A 24,762-nucleotide genomic window follows, 5' to 3' on the forward strand; every position below is an offset into this window, starting at 1 on the left:
TACTCTTGGTAGTTGCCAACATTTGGAAGTTCTGAGCACCCATTGGCTAGTTTATATACATTTATTGTATGAAAATTCCTTGAACTACAGTTGTATAAGTGCATATGAATAAAATACATTGTGATATTTTTCGGCTATTATTGTTATGAATTTATTATAGTAGTTGGTATTCACCTATCTTATTTACTCTTATAGCCATTGGGATAGAAACCATTTGGCGTATTGCCTACAAGAAGTTGAGTTGACTTACGAATTTAGGTTGGTGAAAGTGGCTGGATAAATGGGGCAGCTAGGAGAACTAGTGCAATCTGATGAAGAAAGAGTAGACGACCTTAGACAAGATCTCGTACATATGTGGGACATCCATCAAGAAACATGTAAAGAAGGAAGCTGAGAGGAGACAAATACCATAGGATGAAATTTGGGATAATTTGAAAGTAAATGAAGTAGGAAACTCCGTGATTCACTGTCGAAAAATAAACAGCACCATGTAGCTCATCTAATAGCTCATCAATCTTGGGAATGGTGTATTTGTTCTTGATTGTTTTCTTTTTCAAGGCATGGTAGTCAATGCACATTCTCAAGATCCCATCCTTCACCAAGACAACAAAAGAAGCAAAGGGACTCGAACTAAGTTTGATGTGCCCCATGTTTAGTAACTCCTTTATGGCCTTCTTAATCTCATCCTTGAACTTCTTAGGGTATCGGTAAGGAGTAGTGGTAACTGGCTTAGACCCTTCCTCCAACTCAATCATATGCTCAAATCCTCTATTTGGGGGTCTCCTTTGAGGGATCTCATTGAAAATCAAATTTGTCTATCCAATATTTTCTGACTATCATCCTGATAGTGCTTAGGATTGTCGCTAGAAGCCTTGGTAGATATCAAACATGAGGCTGCCCAAGCAACATCACCATATCTAAAAATGCTTTCCATCCTCTTAGCTGAAATGATCCTGGGAGTGCTATTGGACATTCCTCTTAAGACTATCTTTTTGCCATTGACGTTGAACTTGAACTCCATTTTTTTTTGAAACTCTGAGAATAGTTTCCAAGGGAATACAACCATTGAATGTCCCAAATAGCATTAGTATCTCGTTAGTCATCCATGTAGAAATCATCAGTAATAGTTTAGTTACCTCGAGTGATGCTCAACAGTGGGACCCTTTGTAAACGTGCAATTTGATATCCATCTGCCACCAGAACATTAAATCCCTCATGATCCTTAGTTGGAAGACCTCTCCTCGCAACCAATGCAGAGTATGAAATTGTGAGTAGCTCCACTATCAATTAACATTGACACATTGTCCTTGCAAGACTCCATGCATTCTGAAAGAGTTGAATTTAGGTGTCCCAGACATAGTGGCAATTGTTGGAACAATAGAAAAGATGAAGTTTGCTATAATCAATGTCAAGAAAGCAAGCAAGACAATTTTTGTCATTGATGTCAAAGGTTTGATGATCAAATTGTCATTACTATCAGAGTCATGTCAAGAAGATATATTAATGAGATTGTCCGTTTAATCATCATTAATGCCAAAGGAAAAGTGATATATATCTTGTTAAGGCCAAAGGCCACTAAATCATGAAACAAGTCAGAAAGACAAGAAAAGATCTAGAAATGGCATTTGAAGTCTACAAAGAAGTTAGACAACATAAAGGAGAGAAGAAGAGAACAAGGATAGATTGACACTCTTTAAAGTGTTTGATCAAAGGCATTAACGAATATGATAAAGTAAAGCGATACTATCAAGGCAATGTCTATTCTACAATGAGTCAAGCTCCTCCAGTATATGTATATACTTCACACCGAATGTTTGATAGAAAAATTAAAAGTTGCGATTGGCTGATCCTCATCTTAACAACAATGTGGGAAATAGAAGTGATTTATTTTGAAGTTTAAGGCAGCAATGGAGACATAGAGCAATAGTGAAGTGATCGATGCTTGTTAATGTAATCATTATATTGGTCAATTCCCATACAGCCATAATGTTTATAGAATGGTGAATTCGATTTGTTCTATGAAGTGCTTGTCCTTGTTTGAACAAGATCATTAAAATTACAACAATTTGAAAGAAGAATTATCTACTTTGGAAACGGTTAAGGCAAGGGGCAATAATCTATTATGGTCGACTTATTTAAGAGCAGCAAAAGAAAGACTCATCACAATAGGCAAGTGCGGAGGATTTAAGTTGTCAATTTGTTTAAGAGATAACAGTCGATTTCATGTATGCAATAATTTAATATGCTTTGCAACATATATAATTTGTTGACTGACTAATATATAGTCTATCAAATTCTTTACATAGTGAGTTGACCACCTTTTGACGTCCAGAAAGAAATCCACACAGCAACTATATTACGGAGGACAAAAGAGCAGCAAATCTTTGAGAAGGAATGTGATGTCCCCAAACTGAACCTCATCAAATATTTTTGATATTGAGAAAGCTCCTTGTATTATCTTTATAATGAAGTTGATGCAATTGAAACCAAAGATTTGAGGACAATGTATTACTATTAATAATGGTCAAGATTATTATCACATTGGTCAGCTTAACCAATAAGGGATTCATATTAAAACAGTATGATCATACAAGGAGATCATTTCTTCATTACAGTTATGGGGCCACCAAACCCCTAGGGAGTAATTGTGGGAATTTGGAATTGCTTGGAGCGATAGTGAAATAGGAAAAGGTTATCAATGTATGGTGAATCGATAAGAATGATTAAAGTTATTGGTTACACAAAAGATAATAAACAATAATTTTAAACACAGCAATTTCAATGATGTTAGGGGTAAAAACGTATGTTAGTATGAATAATAATTATAAGTGTGTTATGTGTGTTTATGTTTTGCTGTTGCCGAGAGGTTCCCATCGGGTAGTTGGGAGTTGGTGACGGTTGGCATCTTGGCCAACCATTGGGTCTATATATTGTTAGGATGGAACCTCGGCAGGAGAGCATGTATAGACAATTCTGGACATTGGAATAAAGATATAACTTTCTGGTCTAATTATCACCATTTGTCATTTATGTTATGATATGCAATTGTTCTATTCCATGAATACTTGGTACGTGTAGGGAATACTGTGTTATCTGATTATTCACCAACTATACATTTAGGACTAAACATTTTGGCGCCGTTGCCTGAATAAACCTGGAGATAACTATGGTGGCAGGCGGAAGCGATTGATGGGCCGACCGTTTAACCAGCAATTAATTGTCGTGGACAACGACACGCACGAAGAGAGTATTGCGGAAGAAGAATGAGAGGATCGGTTGACAGCGGACTTGCTGGAGTTGTGGGACGTGTCGGTCACGCAGTACGTGCAGCGAGAGGCTTAGGATAGAGCCGTCTCGAAAGGCATGGTACGTGGTGAACTCACAGTCAGCACCCCCGTCTTTGACTTACTCGGGAGCATTCCAAGGTTACTCGCCAAAAATTTGATTGCACGTCAAGACCAAAGAGAGGAAACGGCAAAAGAACTTCGGTGGCAACAAGTCCTCTGACGGTACGAGGAACGGAGTCGTAGGGAGGAAGAGGAGAGAGAGGCCAGTCGGCGCCGTACCTCTGGCACTTGATGCCCCTACGGCCCAACAAAGACAAACGTACCACTGCTACCGAAGGAGTAAACGAGGGAACTGTATGGTGATCCCTCCGCATAAAAGAACAGGCCAACAGGAGACGGCGACTAGAGAAGTTGCCAACTCAAGGAGTCCGGAGAAACACGACAAAAGTCGGAGTGTGAGTCGGAGTCGTAGTCGGGAGAGGCAAAAATCGTGTACGTGGAAGGAGTTGGCCGAGGTCGCCAGGAACCTGCCACTTCCAGACGTAGCGGAGGAAGATCTTGCTGACCAGGCCCCACACTCGACATCAAGTGAAGAGGACTTCGGAACCAAATCACAAAGCACCCAACCGGAATCTTCCAAACAAAGAGAGGAGGCGGTACGAGACCTGCGCGAGGAAATCGCCACGATTTTTGAAGCAACGCTGTTCGGCATAAAAAACTTGTCCTTGTCAGAGGGCATCAAAATAGGAAGATCGGATCTGCAAACTCCGGGAAGGAGGGACTATAGAAGTGAAGGGGACCAAAGCCCGGTTGGCAGGGGCCCAACTAGACTAGGAATGCACGGCACCGTCCGGACACATAGTATCTTCCCGGCATATAGCCAATTCCAGGCACTGCATAAAACCGCTCAGAAAAGAACGATGGCAAACACCCTGGAGAAACAAAAACTTCCAAAATTCATGGGCGACGCGTCAGAGGACCCCGTACGGCATTCCAAGACATGCGTCACTATCTGGGAAGCAAACGGTCAGGACGACCAGGACTACTAGGTGAAGGCATTTCCAGCCACCTTGCGAGGAATAGCTATTAACTGGTACACAGACCTTGATGCTTAGTATAAAACATCCTGGAGCAATCTGAAGAAGGCTTTCGAGGAAGAATTCAAACTCCTACGAGACGACAACGAGATTGTGGCAGAAATTTACAACACTAAACAAGGAAAAAACGAAAGCGTACGCGCATATAACAGACGGCTGAGGTAACTACTAAACAAAATGGAGAACCAGCCGACAGATGGCCTCAAGAAGAGGTGGTTCGTGGAAGGATTGGTACCATCCCTTAGAAGGACGATGAAAGTAGTTTCTCCGCCATCATACAATGAAGCATACAATCGCGCCATGGATATCGAAAGTGAAAACAAGACATCCTGGGGAAAGCGACGGACCAGCGATGGTGACAGTATGGACGACGACAGCGACGGAGGATCAAAAACAGTGCAATCACTCAGCAAAGATATGATGAGGATGATGAAGGAGTTAAAAGGTGACAAAGAAAGTAGTAGGGAAGGGAAAGAACTATGGTGTATTAACTGCAAGACCGAAGGGCACACTAAAGGAGGTTGTCCTCGTAAAGTCTTCTGTGACATTTGCCAAATAATGGGACATTCCACCAAGGAATGCCCATACAACTTGAAGGCACGGAGCACACAAGTGCTCTACGCCCAACCCGACCAAACCACACCACCAGCAACACCTCCAAGGCCAACAACAAACCCTGACGCCTCACCCGGAGGGTACAGAAACAATCGGTGGGGGAACAACAGGTCCAATAATAACACACCAAGGAGCAGAATTCAATATGACGGGAAGGGACGACCCATGATTCAATGCATGGGGTCACTTTGCCTGAGAATGCCAAAATGGAGGTGATGGAGGAAGTTTGTTGTGTAGATGGTGCGGTCCAGGGAATCACAAGGACATAGATTGTCCAAAGCAAAAAGGGGTGAACATGCTTGATGTAGAGGGATCAAAGGAAGACGTACTGGCAATCACAAGGTTACAGAGCAAGAAAGCCATGTACCCTGACCCTCGCACAGAAAAAGAGAGACTTCAGGAGGCAAGGGCGGATATCCAGCGGGCGATGGCTGAGGAGCGGAGGGCCTCGCACCTGGCCGCCGATACGCCGGTCTGGTAGGAACCAGGAAAAACTATCCTCAAGTAGATGTTACAAACCACAGTACCCGTACGGGTGTACAACCTTTTGCAGATCGTGCCACAGATAAGGATGGCTTTGACGAATATAACCACGGACACTACCCCTGGACAGGAACACCAAACGGTGGCGGATCCATGTAGTATAGGCCCAGTGAAGGAACCTGGTACGGATGCCATGAATCCTATGCTACTCGCGGTGGGCGCTGGGTGGAAACTAGCAGTAGTAGAGATGGATATAATGGGCCAGAAGCTTACTAACACCATTGTTGATGGCGGATCCGGAGTCAACGTACTACCGGAGGATACCTGGCGAAGCCTGGGCAAGCCTACCCTCTGGCCACCAACCTTCCACCTGGTCGGGGCCGACGAACATGGTATCAAACCCCTCAGCACCCTCATGGCACAAAAGGTGGTAATCGAGACGCAGTAGTTCCTCCTAGATTTTGTAGTCATTCCGTTGGAAAGGAAAGCGTACGACGCTCTTCTAGGAAGGGGGTGGTTGATCATGGCTAAAGCTAACCATAACTGGAAAAGAAATACGCTTTCAATCGAGAGTGACGGCCAAAAGTATGTAATTGATCTCAGGAATGAGTCCGTCAGCGAAGGGCTCGCATCATCAGACTCCAATTCAGAAGATTCCAATCGATGGGAGTGGGGCTCTGAAAGAGGCAGAGGTAGAAAAGAGCCCGATGAAGGAGTGCTGGAATTAGATGAGTGTTCGGAGGATGGAGCCAGTTCGATGGCAGGTCTTTTCCATTGGCAAATGGAGGACTATGAGGTTTTCCACCCGGAATGTCATATGCTACAAATATGTGAGTTAGGAGAAGCAAGCGGGGGGACGGAGGAACAATCATTCCCCCCAGAGTATGGTAGATATCAAGAAGGAATGGCAAGAGTGGATGACACGCTAGCACACCAGTTTGAAAGGGATAAACCCATCAAGTACGAGGAACGAGATGTGGAGAAGATTAATCTACTCAGGATTCACAAACATCTCACGAATGCGTATTTCAGAGACCCAGTTGTGTGGGTACGGGTCTCAGGATATTGGAAAAAATGAGCGTCGTATGAAGGGGCTCGGGAAGGGTACGTTGCATATGACATCGACGAAGAAGCAGAAGCCCGGAGGAAAACTGAGAACCCGCCTAAAGAAGGGGAGCCGAGAGACCTAGAGGAGGAACTCAACCTGGAAGAATATGGGGCAACCCTAGGACCATGTTTAAAAATGGTACTGAAGACAGAGGATCTATTTGTCATCGCGTCCAGGGCAGGCGAGATGGAGGCCGGACCTAACTCATTATATCGGGTGATTCCCAACCCGGCTGGACCACCGGAGATCAACAGAGAGAGTAAAATGGTACCACCAATACGGGGACTGATACATTGACGACCGCTACAAGGGTGTGGGACCCGCGCCACTTGTGGACAAAATATGGGATCTGGAATACATAGGGACCTACTGCGCCCAAGAATGCTACAGAAGATTACCGCATGTGTGTACATGGTTGCACGACTCAGAAATAAAAGTGAGGACACCCAACAATACACCAGGAGTGAAAAGAGGAACAATGAGGAAAGAGACCCGGAACTAAACAAGAAATGGAAGGAGGATAAGACGAGGAATGTCGAACCAAGGAAGGAAGGGAGGAAAGAGCAAAGTAATAGGCCAACCAGAAGGAAACAAAGGAGACAGGGGAACTTTGCAACAGGAAAAACAAATATAGTAAACTGGCTAGGGACTTGCAGGAGGTCAGCCAGAGAGCACAATCAGGCCAAAAGGTACTTGGGCAAATTAAAGGCGCGGAAGCTAATATTGAAAAAGCCGTACCAGATGAAAGAAACAAGACGACTAGAAAAACTAGGGGCTTGGAAGGGTGAGGAAGAGAGGTACTGGAAGAAAGCAAGTAAGTTCGGAACTCAATCAGCAGGTAGGAACAAATTAAAAAACCAGGCAAGTAGAAGTAAAAATAATAGGGAAAAAGTAAGACTGCTGAAGAAACAATTATTTTATATTAAATTGATAAGGCATTTTTACCTAACCCTAATTCTGGCAAAGGGAAAAGCTTATAAAAACCCCCACAAAGCCTCATTAGACACAACGCAGGATGATGGACCTGACAGACAGACAAGACTGGGCATACGAAGGGAAGTAGTGCACCGTACGGATTAGGGAAATGCTGCAAGGACAGAGACAACAGTTAGGAGTACGTGTACAGATGCACAAGGGGGGACAATTCCGCATAGTGCACGGAGTGAACGATCAAGAGGGCACAAAAATCTGAAGGCTATATCGTACGATGTACGGTGTGCAGGAAGGAGTCCACAGCGCAACGCAGAGGTCATACCATACGGTATACAAAACTCATCGGAAGGGGAGCACAAGCATGACACAGGCTCCGTACGGTGTACGACATACAGGGACTGGAACTGGACCAGGAAAAGCAGACCAACTATCGTATGAGTACGGCTTAGGAGAAGCAAGGCATTGCCAACTGGTATTACCGTACGGCGTATGGAGCTACTGTACGTCCATAACCTTCGAAGACAACCCCCACCGTACGGTGTACGACCCATTTCCACCAGCACGTACAGAGCAAAGATATCCGTACGGCAACAAGCAGTGATAGTTGCCAGACAGACATAGGTATCTGTACGGCCAATAGCATCCGTATGACAATTAGCATCAACCCCACCCATAAGGCAAAATCCATACGGCGTATGACATCAGTCAGGCACGCAGGGAGATCCGTACAGCGTAAGGTACTAGGTGGACAGGCAGAGATATCGGTATGGTAGGCATTCAATAGGACAAATAAGGAGGCCGTACAACAAGGAAGCGAAAAGTGACATAATGGGCCGCACCAACTGGCGAGACAATCTGTCAGGCGGTTATAATACCGACTCAGGAAGGGGTATGGGCAGAAGAGCAGAGAAAGGTAGTTGCCGTACAACCATGACTGCCACAGAGCCGGCCAGCAGCAGGAAAACCAGGAGCAGACTGAAGGCAACGAAGGACTCAGAGGAACTCATAGCCGCAAACGTAGCATTCGAGAGTGTGATTGGCAGTGAATGCCGTACCTGGTGGGAGGAAAACCCTCCAGACCATGTGATGAAGGAATCGCTTAAAAAAGCACAGGTCGACCACACTGTGCAGATGCCCATATTTAACATTAAAGAGTTTGAGCCAGTCCTACGGACCATGGTATCTAGGTATAACCCTCACGAACGAGCTTCGGTCATCCAGTTTCAAGGGCATACAGTGCGGGTTTCATTCAAACCTGAGGATTTCAAGTGTGTATTTGGCATACCGGATAGAGGAGCCGATGCTGCCAATGCAACCAAAAACCTTACCAAAGAAAAGAAAAAATGGTTGATACACCTGGTGTGCAAAGACGACCTTACAGAAGAACAGTGGAAGAGCGCCTGGGTCGATAGCAGAGGGATGAAGCGTAGTTTTATCGCACCAGGAGAGTGGAGGATGTTGATGGACCTGGTTAAAAGCTGCCTGACAGGGGCCAGTCGGGCTTCAGATATTGCCATATGGATGATTGGGTTGATGAACGGGATTAGATGCAGGAAAGTGTACAACTGGGGGCAACTCCTGATAGAACGCATTCACGACTTCCTGGGATTAGAGCACAAAGCATTCTACATGTGCCATCATGCCATCAGTTTGTTCCTAGATGCAGTACGCCTACAAGTACCGCCAGAGGATTGGGGGATGTTTGAGCCTCAGGGACGGGTAGAACCAAATAAACCCACTATGTACTACTACATTCACCTCGACATCCTCGGCGACACAACGCAGCCCACACAGAAGAGGAGGAAGCTAGACACTTCTGTGGAAGTGGAAGAGGTTAGCAGTGCTGAGGAGTCCGAGGAAGTGGAAGAAACGGAAGAACTGGAAAGTGGGGATGAAGGGTTCCATTTGTCGGAACACACCACCGTAGAGGAGGAGGAAGCAGAGTCGTGCCAGCAGGAAGAAGATGAAGAAGAAGAGCAACAGGGGGGATTGCGGGCACAATGGAAGAGCACGAGGGTAAAGTTTACGCCCTCAAAATTAGCCTCGGCACACCTGGTACCTTTAGGAGGCGCTTGCAGTCGCTAGCCTCGTAGGAGATGTACGACCCATGGGGGTACTATTCCAGAAGATTGGGGAAGGGGAGCCGCCGGCACAATGACAAGTATCCTTGCCACAGATCAGTTTAGCCGTATTGGCAGCAGAAACTAGTACAAAAACTGGTACGGCAGCAATAGAAACTGGTACCGCAAAAACTAGTACGATGGAAGCAGGAACTGGTACAATGGCAGTAGAGACCGGTACGACGGTAGCAGGAACTAGTACGGCAGTAACGGGGACTGGTACGATGGCAGCAGAGACTGGTACGACATCAACTAACTTAGAGGCAGCCTTGGATACTATGACAGATGAGGATATAGACGCTTCGCTGGATGGATGGCTAGGACAATTTGCGCTCGCCCCACACCTTCCCCCCTCCCCCGCACCACATAACATGACCATCAGGCCAGGCGTGACTCCAGATAGAGAGGTTATTGTCCCAGATGAGGGAAGACCTACGGATCAAGAGCAGCAGGGAAAGGACGAGCAGAGCAGTGGTGTGGAGGGGACTCTCATTGGACTCCATATCACACCACCTGACCGAAATGACCCAACAGGCTCACTCAGCTGATTCCTGGCGGAGCTACAAGGACTCTCGGATGTTGCACGCGGCATGGCTCAACTTACTGGACAGATGGAGGCCGGTAATTCAGTGGACGCTACACAGCTGTGTCATTTTATGGCCCAGGGGTGCAAAGATGAGTTCACGCAGCATCTTGAGCAGTAGGGATGGCCGGATAAGAGTACACTTGAGATGATTCAAAGATGCACCCACAGGCACTTGATAGAAGGCTCAGGCACCTTAGGCACCACCTTCCGCAGTATGGAGGAAACTTTCCGAGAGGTGTACTTACAGATGCGGCAACATCAAGCGGAGAAAGAGGCCCAATAGATGTACATAGTAACCTTGGAAAAAGAGAGCAGGAAGCAGACGGAGTTGGCCACAGTTGAAAAGAGCTTGAGGAAGGAGATGGAAATGCAAATGACTACATGTGAGGCCCACTGCAGCATACAGGCAGCATGCAGGAGAAGGCGGCACAGGCATTGGCAGCCCAGGTGGCGGTGCTCACTTCACAGCTGGAGCAGAAAGATAAAAAGCTGATGGAAGCTGCTCACATGGTAAAGAAAGCTCGGGAACGACAGTTAGTGGCAGAAAAGAACCTGAAACTCCAGGCTGGACAACAACTTCCTACCGTGACCACTACAGGGACGCCTCCTCCCTCTTCTTGGTCTTAGCTATGTTTTATTTTCTCTTGTCTGAGTCATCTGGAAGACGACTACGTTTTTGGGGGGGCTAATGTTAGGGGTAAAAATGTATGTTAGTATGAATAATAATTATAAGTGTGTTATGTGTGTTTATGTTTTGCTGTTGCCGAGAGGTTGCCGTCGGGTAGTTGGGAGTTGGTGACGGTTGGCATCTTGGCCAACCGTCGGATCTATATATTGTTAGGATGGAACCTCGGCAGGAGAGCATGTATAGACAATTCTGGACATTGGAATAAAGATATAACTTTCTGGTCTAATTATCACCATTTGTCATTTATGTTATGATATGCAATTGTTCTATTCCATGAATACTTGGTACGTGTAGGGAATACTGTGTTATCTGATTATTCACCAACTATACATTTAGGACTAAACAAATGATAAATTCATTCTGCAGAGATGAAAATATAATCGTGCAAGTAATGAAGTAAACCGACACCCTTTATCACAGATGTGATCTGCATACCAAAGCAATCTGTATATACAGCAAATAATGTCTCATGGTGCGATACTGTTGGTCACAATCCAAACAATCATATTATTGCCAATGATAATCAGCGATTATCATAAAGAAGCAAGCAGTAGAGATCTGGATTGATTAACAATAAATTTTGAAGAGGTGCGATATTAGGAAATATTAATTAATCATTGACAAAGGGTATGTCTATTCCCTAAAGATACAACCATTCGATACCAAGGATATTTAATGAGGATTGATATCATTTCCAATTGGGGACATATTCAGAAACCTTTATCTCTTATTTTGCATCACCAGCCTTTGGCATGTTCCGGTTGCATGGTTTGGAGGTAATAATCAGAGACCACACTATCGATCATATCAGATTAGATCAGAACTGTTGTTAAGATACAAGCAGTAACGTCTGTGTTCTTGATGGTATGCATCAATCCATGAAGGCAAATGACAGAATCTATATGGTAGCGGATTCTATATATGAGGGTTAATGATAAGTGTAAAAGCAACAATACAAACATCAGCTATTAAGGAGTTTAATATTTAAGGCAGCATTTAACATCAACATTTATTAAAAGAAACACGATTAATCTAATATGAAGGTGACAAACAAATCTAAATGCTGATCGATGTGCATCTCCAAAAGGTACGATTAGGGAGATAATGTAGTTTGACTTGTTAAGAGAGAGATATTATTAAGAAATGCAATATGTAATGCTTTCAAGAGGTACGATTTAGAAGGGATGCAATTGAATAAGAAGTAATATCTTCTATTCAAAGAATGTGACGGTTTGATTAAAAAGGCATATATATAGAGATTGGGACATATATTCCAATAGAGGAATATGAAGAAAATATAGGGAAGACTGATAAAGGGTGGCGTGTAAATAAATAAAAGGGAAATCAAATACATACACGAGATTTAGAAGAAAGATATATCTGAGAAGTTTGCATCAGACCTGCGAACAAATATACGAGGAAGCGTGTAACAGAATGTTAAGAGAGATAGAGAGAGGTAGAGATTGTAATTATATTGTGGCAGATTTGTGATCAGACTTATATTATATTTGGGAAGGAATGATTGCAGATTGAGAAGAGATTTTGTGGCAGACTTATAACCAATTTGAGAAGGTTGCTGTACGGCTAGGGTGCCGTCGGGTTCATTTCAGTAGTAGGGTTGTCGTACGGCTGGGGTGCTGTCGGGTACTTACAGTGGTATTAGAGCCAGGTCTAGGCTAGGAGCCTCAAGCACACAAGAGGTGTGGCTTAAGGGGGGGTGTTGGTGTTGGAAATAAGCCACACCCGGACCGACGATGGATTGGTCCAAGAGGGTCCAGTAGCTTAGTGGTAGAGCACTCCAGCAGTGTATGGAAGGTCCTAGGTTTGAGTCCTAGCTGGTCTATGTCCAAGATAAAGGAGACGATTCTGAAGGAAATGCATGATTCTCCCTTGGCCGGACACCTGGGATACTTGTAAACCTACAGACAGGTCTGGGAGAGGTTTTCTTGGAAGGCACTTAAGAACGACATTCTGCAATACGTGCGGGAATGCTCCACCTGTCAGGAAAACAAATCTGAGTACACCTTATCCGCTGGACTGCTACAACCATTGCCAATCCTCGACTAGAAATGGGATAGCATCTTGATGGATTTCATTACCGGGATTCCCCTAGTGCAAAGAAACGATTGCATCTTCATTGTGGTAGATCGTTTGACCAAGTATGCCCACTTCTTTGCTATCTCCACCGGATACCAGGCAGCTCAAGTGGTTCTTTTGTGAGATATTCTGCCTACATAGTCTTCCGTAGAACATAGCGAGTGACAGGGATCCCGGAACATCACAGTGGTATGAAGAACATGCGACTAACATGAGCATTGTTTTTCAGGAAGAGCGGCATCTACATAAGAAGAACCTATTGCAGATGAGTTTTGAGATTCCAGACTATCATTGGGAAAGGACTGATTGGCATGATAGCTTGGGATCCGAGCATCGATGTGTTTGATGATTGGCTTCAGAGGGATCTTGGCGACTCCGAGCATGTCAACTTTTATATCAGAGTGGAGCAGAGGACGTTGGAGGGAGATTTACTCTTCTCGCTTACTTCCATGTATGTACACATGGTCATGTTGCGGCATGGAGATTTCAGATATGGCTATTGGTGTTCGCGCTTGGTTTGGGACCTTGGATCTCCGCAGCGGGCAAACTGTTTGATGACGGATTGCTTGAGAGCAAGCAATCTTTGGGCAACGAGGATTTGTAATGTCCCCAATATAATTAAATAATATTAATTATTGTATGGCCCTAAATTTAATAATAAAATCTTTCGGGCCCCCTTTTTATTTTTTAGTTAAGTTTATGTTTGCCGCGTCGGCTCGTTTGTATCCCTTTGGGATCTTGGAGCCCATATATATGGCCGAGTTAGTCTTTGTCGTAGGTATGCGAATTTTGGTATTGTTCATTATATGTGCGAATTCCAGTAGGAGTTTAGCTTGTCTGTCATTTCAGAGGTAAGAGATCCTCCCTACTCGGCATCCACAGTTTCGGTGGGAGTTCCTCCTCACCCTATTCTGCTTCTGTCCGGAATCTGTGTAATCTGTTGTAAGATCATTATCAATATAATTTCTCTTGCATGTGCGGATCCTCAGATTATTTCTTCAGCAAGTGAAATCTCTTGCGACTGGAATATTTAAATTCTTTCCCCTTTCTCTGTACTATCACTTGTGTTGGGCGTATGGAAGGAGGGTCGTACTGTGCCGGGTGTACGGTGTATTGGTCGTACGGTGGATGTTGGTTGTGTTGTTCGTATGGGGTGGGCCGTACGGTGGAGGGGTGTCCGTACGGTGAGGAGGGTGTCGACCATACGGGGAGGTTGTGGTACGATTGGGGTGTCAGGGGTCCAATTCAGTGCTCTCTGCTGTTGACCGTATGGGTGGGTTACCGTACGGTTGGGTGTTGTCGGTTTCTTTTCAGTAGTAGGGTTGTTGTATGGCTAGGGTGTCGTCGGGTACATTACAAGGACTTGGTAGGAAGACAAGGAAATTCTTCCTAAGGAAAGGTGGACTTCATTGTGTCCAAGGAATTCCTCGTGTTTAGAGCTAACTTCATCTTCAATTGGAAATTTTTCGTCTTTGCCTAGGCAAACTTGGTGTTGGGGCAAGGAATTGCTTTTGTGGATAGGCGATTGCAGTGATTTGAATAGGGAATTCCTTGATCCAAGTTCCAAACTTAGTCAATTTTCATGATATTTTGGAAATTTTCAAGGTTGCATGGGTACGGGGGTTCTTGGAGACGTCGGGTACTGGTACTGGTACTGGTACGGCTATTTTTTCAAAATAGGAGACGTGGGTACTTGGAGACGCCAAATTTTTTTTTTTAATATAATTTAATAATTTATAGAAAATCTGAAAATCTGATGACATTGGACTTTCAAAACAAGAAATAACATTAAGTATTAACTATTAACTATGAAGTTTAGGATCAAAATGCCATACAATCATTGTGTCATAGTTTCAAACTGATTAGTGATAGTGATTACATATTGAAGATAGCTTGATAAACAGCAAGCTGATACGCAAACCAAAAACTGAAAGCAAAAATCAGAAATTTTATATTTATAATCTACTCTTCTTCACCATGATCATCCATATCAAGGTCATCAGCTATGAGGCTCTCCAAATAGTCATCACTCTCGAATTCGGGTTCCTCTGATGGTAGAATAACAGGGGGTAAATCAGCTAGTCCATCTGCTTCAACCACTTCATCTACAATGGCTGCAACGTCTCCATCAGGTGAAATTTGATCCCATTTTGCCAAAGGACCCTCATTGTATCCAGGATCTACACGAGAGAGAAGACGAAGTGAGCTATGAATGTACACCAAGTTCTCTGCTTTCTTTGATCCTAATCGGTTCCTCTTCAGTGAATGAATGAACCCATAAGTGCTCCAATTTCTCTCACAAGATGAAGAGCTAGCCACTTGTGAGAGTAATCGTATTGCAAATGATTGCAATTCAGGGGCTTCACTTCCACGATTCCACCACCACTCTATAGGGTCTTTCTTTACTTTCATATCATATATAGCTTCCACAGAAGCAAAATCACCTTGCCCACGTGAAAACTTATTCCATTGAGTCCTCATAACTGAAGCTTCCTCACCTCGGCCATAAATCTTTTTAACTGCAGCCCAAAAGCCCTTCATTACCTCTCTATCCTGATGTGGAGCTCTCTTTTTGGTCACTTCTATATCATACCATTTAGGATTAAGGGCATAGGTAGCACAATGAAGAGGTGTGTTAAGTTTGTTCCACCTTCCATGTAACTTTTCTTCTATCAAAGGATATAGAGAAATATCTTTTGCATCAGTTATCTTCTTTACTTTTTCACACATGGAATCTATTGCTTCATAAACCTCTCCCAAACATGCCTTATCTGAATCTGCAAATTTGATCACCTCACATATGGGCTTAATAAAGTCCACAACAAACTTAACATCAGCCCAAAAATGCTCATCAAGGACCATAGCTCTCACCTCAACTGCAATATCTGATGTAGATTGTTTCCAAGCTGCCCATGCATCACTAACAACCGTGGAACACAAAGCTCCTTTGACTTCACAAAGACGGTCAAGAAGAATGAAGTAAGAAGCAAAACGTGTGTCAGCAGGTTTGAGAAGTTCCACCTTGGCAAACTTACGATAAATGGCTTGTGTATGGTGATGGTTACATATGAACATTTGTATCTTTCTGCCCTTCTCTATGAGATCTGAAATCCATTGGAACTTGCCAATATCCTTGAGAGCATTATTTAATGAATGCACACAACATGGTGTCCAAAATATCTGCCTGTACCTCTTTTGCACCAACATGCCTGCTGCTTTACAAACAGGGGCAGCATCAGTAACAACTTGGACTACATGTGATGCCCCCACCTCCTCAATGCTATCACATAGCTGGCTATGAAGAAATTCTGCATTTTTTTCTTGCCCTGAACAATCTATTGCCTTCAAAAAATAAGGCCCTTTGCTACATGTTACCATGATATTAAGTAGTGGACGATTCCTAGCATCTGTCCACCCATCCATCACAATACTACATCCTTCTTGAGCCCACACTCTTTTCAATGGTGCAGTTTGTTCCTCTAATCGACTTTTTTCTTTATCAACAAGAGTAGTGCGAAGCTTCTCATACCCAAGTGGTTTATAGCCTGCTGGTGCATTATTGATAGCACGAACCATCTCTTCATAGAATGGAGAGCGAGCCACATTGAATGATATTCCATTTGCATAAAAGAATCGTCCAATGGTTGCATCAACTGCTTCTCGTCCTTGCACATCAAACAATCTTCCAATGGGGTTTGCGCTGCCAATGTGTGGTCTTTTGGGAGCCGGTTCAGTTGCTAAACCTCTAGAAGTCACATCCACCTCTGACTCTCTATCATGACTGTAAGTTGTAGTAGCTGCCCCTGTTGTTGAAGCATGAGAGCTTCGCATAACAACTTTCCCATCAGCCCTTTCCTGTTCTCTCACAGCATCATATCTTTCACACTCATTTGGACAGCCTTCAACACCATTACATGGCAAGTGGAGGAAATGAGCCTTCACCCTCGTGTAGGTACCTTTCCATCCCAAATTACAAAGTTTGCATTTGATAGTGGCTGTTCCACCTGATCCTTTCGGCCCTGGAACACGATCAACATACTTCCATAGTGGGTACAACCCTTGTCTTCCTCCACCTGACATTTTGAATGCTCAATCTGAATAAAAAATTAAAGTTTAAAATTAAAACAAAAGAATAATATGATTATAATTTTTTTTCTTACTGCTCAATGTTCATACTTAATATACTTGAAAATAAAAAATGAAAAATATTATTATTGCACTAAAAAATGAAAACAAAATTGCACTCACAGTATATAGTATATACTTGAAAATAAAAAATGAAAAATAATAAAATAATAAAATATACTGCATCCAATGGCGACTCACATTCACATTCAGTAAAATTGAAAACAAAATTGCACTCACAGTATATTAAGATTGGACATTCATAGTTAATAAATTAATAATATTAATTGTGAATGTTCGATACAGATACAAATACACTCACATTCACAGCATATAAAATTATAAATTTAATATTGCCTTCCACAATAACACAGTATTCAGTAGCCTTGTGTTACCAGGATTCTGAAAATCTTCAGCTTTGTAAAGCATGTATTTAAAAATATTTAATGGTGGGAAAGCTGTTTTTATGCTTTTTCTTTGTAAAATTCGTGCCAAATTTCCTGTAGTCCCTAGTATTTAAGGGTGGTTCACCTATTATTTCCTTCAGTTAATACAAGGACTCTGTTTTGGTTATTGGTTTGCCTCTTGCTTTGTCAAATGTCCCTATAACTAGTTACCTTCAATAACCCAGAGGGGCATTTCATGTCTTTTTTTAAACGCTCATTGCCTCAAAATATACCCCACCTGCCAGTGGTGTGTTTAGTGTTGCCATCTTTTTAAAAGGATGATGATACAGTGTTCTCTAAAGGTAGAGGTTTGCGTGCAATAATTTCCCATAACCCAATAAAGAGGGATACATCTCTTCTCCTTGCAAATAAAGCATCTCTGGTGAATCCATCTCTCTGACCTCAATTTGTTAAAAAATTTCACCCTTGAGAATGAAAAACATGGGCCTCAAGTAAAGTTCTACCATCTTCTCTGTTTCATTGTCTGTGACATTTCTAATATTTTTATGGTGTTATTTGGAATTCAGAACCCGTATGAATGGTTGAACTACATTGCTGATTGCTTTAATAAACAGCTAGATTGTATTTCAGTGAGCCTCTAGTGTTGACAAGATGTTTCAAAGGAACCCTTTCCTCGTGAATTTTTGTAGAGATTTAATAAATTTATAATACATTAATAATTTAATAATTTAATTATTAATAATTTAATATTATAAATATAAATGTAATTGATATAATTAATAATATATTAATAATTTAATAATAAATAATAAATATTAAATATATTAATATTATATTATAAAATAAAAATCTAAAGTTTAAAAATGGCAAAAACACAGACTGAAACCAGAAAAATAAAATTCGAAATTTTTTAGACAATACTGTGAAAAATATAAAATCGACGAAACCCAGCAAAATGCCAAAAATGGAGACGAAACCCACAAAAAAGGGTAAAAAATTGACTGTTTTAACGCCAAAATGGAAGGCAAAATGAAAAAAACCTGTTGTTTTTGTGGTAAACGCTAAACCCTACTTGCAAATCGATGAAACCCGTGGCTGCAAACCGACGAAATCCGGAAATCGGAAACGAAAAAAACCTGTTGTTTTTGTTCGCCGCGACGCTGCAAACCGACAAAAATCTGTTCGCGTTGTCTTTGACTTTTTCGTTGTCGTATGTGTTATGATGCGCGATGTTTAGGGTTTTTTTTAAGTTTTTTTTTTGCGTTTTTTAATTTTTTAATTATTTTCGGCCTGGAGACGTCGGGAGACGCCTTGCCGGCTCCCGCCCACGTCTCCTGTAACCGGAAATGCCTCCAATGGCGACTCCCACACGGGATACGCGAACTCGTATCCGGTTTGGGTCTCCAACGGTTTAGGGTGCGTTTCCCTGCAACCCTGGAAATTTTCCTTTGGATTCAAAAGTTTATTTTGGATTAATTCTCCTGACTTGACATTTCTCTTGACTCACTGACCACCTGTGACCCTAAAAAAGAAAAAAAAAGCAACTTTCTATTTTTTAGGAAAAAGAAGACCGAAAAAGTAGGTTCCCGGATTGGCCCCAAAATGGCAGAAACAAAACTTTCTAAATTTGAAAAAAAGCCAAAAAGGAAAATTTCCTAAAAATAGGAAGTTATCAGAATTGACCTCGAGAAATTTCGATTCTACTCCTTCGACTTATTTGGGCACATCTGTAGCATCAAAATGCTCTTTTGACCGTCTCTTCACATCACTGATTTTGGTGACTCCAAATTTCAAAAAATTGACTCATTTATGAGGTTAGAGACCTGAGACGAAACCTTAAGATGCCAAAACACTACCCTAAAAAGTGAAAACAAAGGGGTTCCCATTTGCAATGGGGCTATGTGTGAAAACATCACAACATCTAGTGCTACCTCGAACAAATGTTCCTAAACATTTCAAAGATGAAGACTCAATCCACACTTACAACGTTTGGAAAAGTCAACCCAACCTATCTAATGACTAGGAGACATACTTAAAAGGGAAGAAGAATCCCGCATTGGATCAAGGCACTTAGTCTTTGATTACCCAGGTGTGTGCAAATGATTCATTCCAACTCATAAGAACATTATGATACTTAGAATCCACTGTGACAAGCTACGTTAGTTGCCCATACTCCAAAAGCATCCTGGATAGAGCCTCGCTGCCAGCAAGCGCCCATAGCTACGGCGAGTTTATTGCTGTAATCTCATGAATATTGCTCCACTGCCAACCAAGCGTCCATAGCCCCCTATGGAGTTACTTGCATGTTCCCAAAGCCAAGTGTTTTGATATTTCATTTCTCTTCTTGATTTTCTTTTTTCTTCCTCTTTCTTTTTTATTTCCACATATTTCCCACACCTTGGCTTGTAAGAAATGAAGCTCACTTGGGTTTGAGAATTACAGTGGTGTTGAAGCAGAATTTTAGATCTTTTCACTAGTCACGACTTCACCTAAGAAACCACAATAACTTTGAGTAATTCATTAAGTATGTAAAATATAGTAATTAGAAGGTTTTAGTATTGAGACACAATAGGTGATTCTCTTCCGAGTCAAGTACAAATCCTAACCAAATGATAAAGCTAGAAAAGAACCACCTCAGATTCTAATAACTTTATGAATAGATATCTAAGAAACAGACCAAACATAAGATCCAAGATGTGCTAGCGTGTGAGAAAACAACACAAATGCCTTTCTCACAAACAAAGAATCCCACGAGGACACCTAAACTAAGCAAACCAAATAACCAAAGCAAACTAAACTAAGGCAAAGCAAATTAAGCTGAAGCAGATCAAACCAAACTGAACCCCTGAGCCACCTAAGAACTTTGAGCGAAATGACTCAAGGCAAATCAAGAGCAAGGCTCGACAAAACCACTAAACTAAAACACACAAAAAGAAAGCCTATTCTAAAACTAAACTATGTACAAGACTTCTAAGATGGACACAACTCAAAAAGACTTAAGTATATACATGATTTCTCAAACTGTGCAAGAGTAACAAGGCATCGGTCACAGTTTGAAGCCTTGCAAACTTGTCCTTAAATTCGGAGAGACAATCTCTCACTTTGCAACTCTCATATTCAATCAAGACCTCATGCAAAATTATCAATTGTGGCAGTTCATTGGGACCGTGATCAATCCAAATGCAAGTTGTTCTTCCTAAATCTCCATAATCAAATTCACAACAACTTTCAAAATTAGGATTCTTTCAAAATTAGGATTAAGAGTAGGGAAAGAGATAACCTAGTGTTTTTTGCATTCAAATGGGGACTCTTGCTCGTTCTCCACTATCACATCATAAGTGAGAACATCAGTTGCTTTAGGAGGTTGCCATTAGTGGTGTACAACTCCTCGAGCATTTATGACATGTTGATTCTCGCTCACTTTAAATAGTAAGTGTGTGAAACTAAGTCAAACAAAGGCCAATTCTAAACGAAACTGAGTTCCGGAGAAGAGATCGCTCTGCCAACTACCCACGAGGACCCTCTAACCATCGGCTTTAGCCTACAAGGGCCAAAATAATAGGCTAAACCATCAAAAACAGGAAAGAGCTAAGAGGGGACATTACAGTCTTCCCTCCCTAAAATTGCTTGTCCCTAAGCAATCTCCACTGCTCATAAAGAAAACCCTTTGAGGGATCACTCCATCTGGGTCCCAAGGAAGGTACTGCGTAATGTCCCTGATATCACGAACCAACTCCTGTAACACCAACACCAATGGCACTAATGATACCTGCCGAACCAAATCATTCCCAATTGCCGGTGTCACTAGAACATAAATCTCATGAGGAAGCAACTTGGAGTGCTGACAAGGTTTGCTTCTGAACTCTGCACCATGCAAGTTGTCATACACACTGTCTAGCACATGCACCGCTGAACTGTACATCTGAAATAGTTCATGTACATGAGGATCAAATGTAAAATTGTACACACTCCTCACTATGAACACTTTGCAATACTCATTAGCGAACTCTGACCGGAACCCTGATGTCCAAGAAGGATCCCACAAAACACTGTAGAGTTTCCAACAACATATTCCTGGATCCCAAACCCAGAATGGAAGTTTGCCATGCCTAATATCGTTATACTTCCACTGCGCTCTTCTGTTTCCAACCTCAGCATGCCTTAAATTTTGTCTGCACCTTGAAGTTAACCATTTTATCCTCTGAATGTGCAATTGTCTTACTAAAAATAGAAAGGGTCCCACTCTATGTAACTCTAACTTACTATAAATAGTAAGTAATGCATACGGAGTCCTGGAGACCTCAAACGAAAGCCAAAACTGCTAACCACTGAACATTGGAGATGATACAAGCCTCAAAAGACCTTCTAACCATCCTCATTATCCTATGAGGGTCAGAATAATAGGCTAATCATCAAAAAATCCATGTCTGCTAAAATGGGGACATTATAGTCCACCCCTCCTAAAATTGCTTGTCCCCAAACAATCTCGTATGCAAATAAACTCCACCCGGATCCCACGTGAAGACTTGTGCAATGTCCCTACCGTCACCAAACAACTCCCGTAACACTGGCACATCAAGCTGTTCCTGCTGAATCAACTCATCCTCGCCATCAGGTGTCACTGGAGTAAGAGTCTCGAGTGGAGGCAACTCATAACACTGATCTTGGTTGCTACCAAACTTGGCACACGATATGCGGTCATTCAAACTGTCCATCACACGTGTCACTAAACCTTGCATCTAATATAAATCATGTACATGAGGATCAAATGTGAAGCTGTATGCACTCCTCACCATGTACACTACTGAAAACTCCTCTACGAGTCCTGTTTGAAATCCCAATGCACTGCTAGGATCCCAAACACTACGGTCATTGCTCACCTCAGGATTGGGGTCGTGAGAGTGATCAGCATCTATCTCGAAGAGTGGATTATCACATGACCATGTAGTGTCTATCTCAAACAAGGGATTGTTCACAAACTGAACAACTCCTCCATGCTGATCCAAATCATACCATTCCGAATCCCTAGAGCCATGAGCAAACGGGAACCCCTTCTGAGTCTCGAGTGGAGGCAACTCATAACACTGATCTTGGTTGCTACCAAACTTGGCACAAGATATGCGGTCATTCAAACTGTCCATCACACGTGTCACTAAACCATGTATTTGAAATAAATCATGTACATGAGGATCAAATGTGAAGTTGTATGCACTTCTCACCATGTACACTGCTGAAAACTCCTCTGTGAGTCCTATCTGAAATCCCGATGCATTGCTAGGATCCCAAACACTACGATCATTGCTCACCTCAAGACTAGGGTCGTGAGAGTGATCAACATCTATATCGAAGAGTGGATTACCACATGACCAAGTAGCGTTTATCTCAAACAAGGGATTGTTCACAAACTAAACAACACCTCCATGCTGATCCAAATCATACCATTCTGAATCCCTAGAGCCATGAGCAAACGAGAACCCCTCCTGAATGATCTCATGCTTTATCTTCTTGCTCTCTTCTTTATAGAGAGAGATAGAATGCAAGCTCCCATCCGCAATTCCCCTCAACACATAAGTCCTGTTATTCATTTCAAACTCCATTTTCAATTTAGGTACGTTGAGGATAAATATACCTATGTCTTGGAGCCATTTCATGCCCAAGACTACATCTGCTGCACCCATATTGACCACATAAAAATCAGCTTCTAGCTCATAATCATTCAGCCGTAAGGTCAAATTACCTATCCGTCTGGTGCACATGAGGGTATATCCATCTGCAACTTTGACTCTAAATCCATTGAAATCCTCTGTCTACAAACTACATTTGGTCACAAATTCCTCATCAATAAAATTACACGTTGCTCCAGTATCAAGCAAAGCAATGCAACGCTATCCACTAACTGTTCTTCTGAATCAGAAAGTAACCTCATCTTGCTCGTCAACAAATAATGCCATAGGAGATAGATTCCCATTAGGCTCTAACTCTGTTGAAGCTTTTCCACCCTGATCATCCCCCAAAGTAGCTTGTTGATCTAAGATTTCAGCATCTGAATCCTCATAATAAGCCCACAGTACGCGATTTGCCTTACCCTTAGGCCTCAAAGGGCAGTCATGCTATCTGTTGTAAGGCTCTGTAATGTCCCCACTTTAGTAGTTGACCAAGTGTGTGTGCGTTAGCCTTGTTCTACATGGTCCCGAGGGCTAACGAAGGGTTTAAGGGGATCCTGGAGTGTTTTGGCCTAGTCATTTCCAGTTTGGGCCAAAACGAAGTTGATTTACTCAGTTTTAGGCATACTTACTATTTTTAGTAAGTCAGCAGGACATAGTGGAGGCCAGTTTTGGTGTTTGGATTTGATACTCCTTGGTGAGAGTTTTCCGACGAGCTATCACTCGCATTATTCGGAGTCCGATTGCTAATACATTTTAATGCCTGAAGTTTTATTAAAGTAACATTTAATTTAATTGTAAAATATTAAAGTGTTACTCTAATATTTATTTTATGGGGATCTGTTGACGTGTATTTTATACACAATCATACACAGAATAAAATACCTAAAGGCATCTTATCCTCTCTTGAGAAAATAGTCTCTAACTGCTGAAGATTCGCATAAAGGATCAGTTAGGTAGACTCCAAGGTTCTTTGATGTAGGGTCGCTACGTGTGGACAAGCTCCAGTGGTATGATGTGATTTGCTGGGATCACAAGGGGACTTACATGTGATGATTGAACTTCCGATCTACTTTGCTGGACACCAGCTCTTACTAACTTAGATTAAAAAAGGAAAAAAGGAAAGGGGAAAGAGAGGATCCAATCCTAATACTAAGAATGTAGGAGCAATGACTTGATTTTTGATGAAACTCTAACTAGGTCTTGTTTTGACATCAATGGAACATCTACACAAGACTAGTGCGATCTTCTAAGCGGATCTTTATGATGTTCAAATTATCACCGCAGGCATAGATACCATCCAAGTTGATGCATATCAATGAAGAGGCAACAAATTGAAATTGAGCTTAGGCTGAATGATTCCAGTTGACTACACAAGGCAAGTCTGCAATCAACAAACTGCTAGTAGTATGGATGTACGAATTCCACCATCAATCAATCACATTTCCTCCATTCATCTAATCATCTACCATCTAAGATTGAAGACTCAACAAGAAACCATGCAAATTGCAAGAAAAACGACATATTTCACCATTACTTCAATGAAAATGGAG

At 42.3% G+C, this 24,762-nt stretch overlaps 1 protein-coding gene across 2 annotated transcripts in view; it reads left to right on the forward strand.

Moving 5' to 3' along the window:
* The window catches only part of LOC131048139 ((6-4)DNA photolyase), a 162,133-nt gene that overhangs the window by 117,451 nt on the left and 19,920 nt on the right, over positions 1-24,762 (forward strand). The gene's annotated exons all lie outside the window — the stretch shown is intronic.

This window comes from Cryptomeria japonica, chromosome 7 (genome assembly GCF_030272615.1).
Source record: "Cryptomeria japonica chromosome 7, Sugi_1.0, whole genome shotgun sequence".
Classification (NCBI taxonomy): Eukaryota; Viridiplantae; Streptophyta; class Pinopsida; order Cupressales; family Cupressaceae; genus Cryptomeria; species Cryptomeria japonica.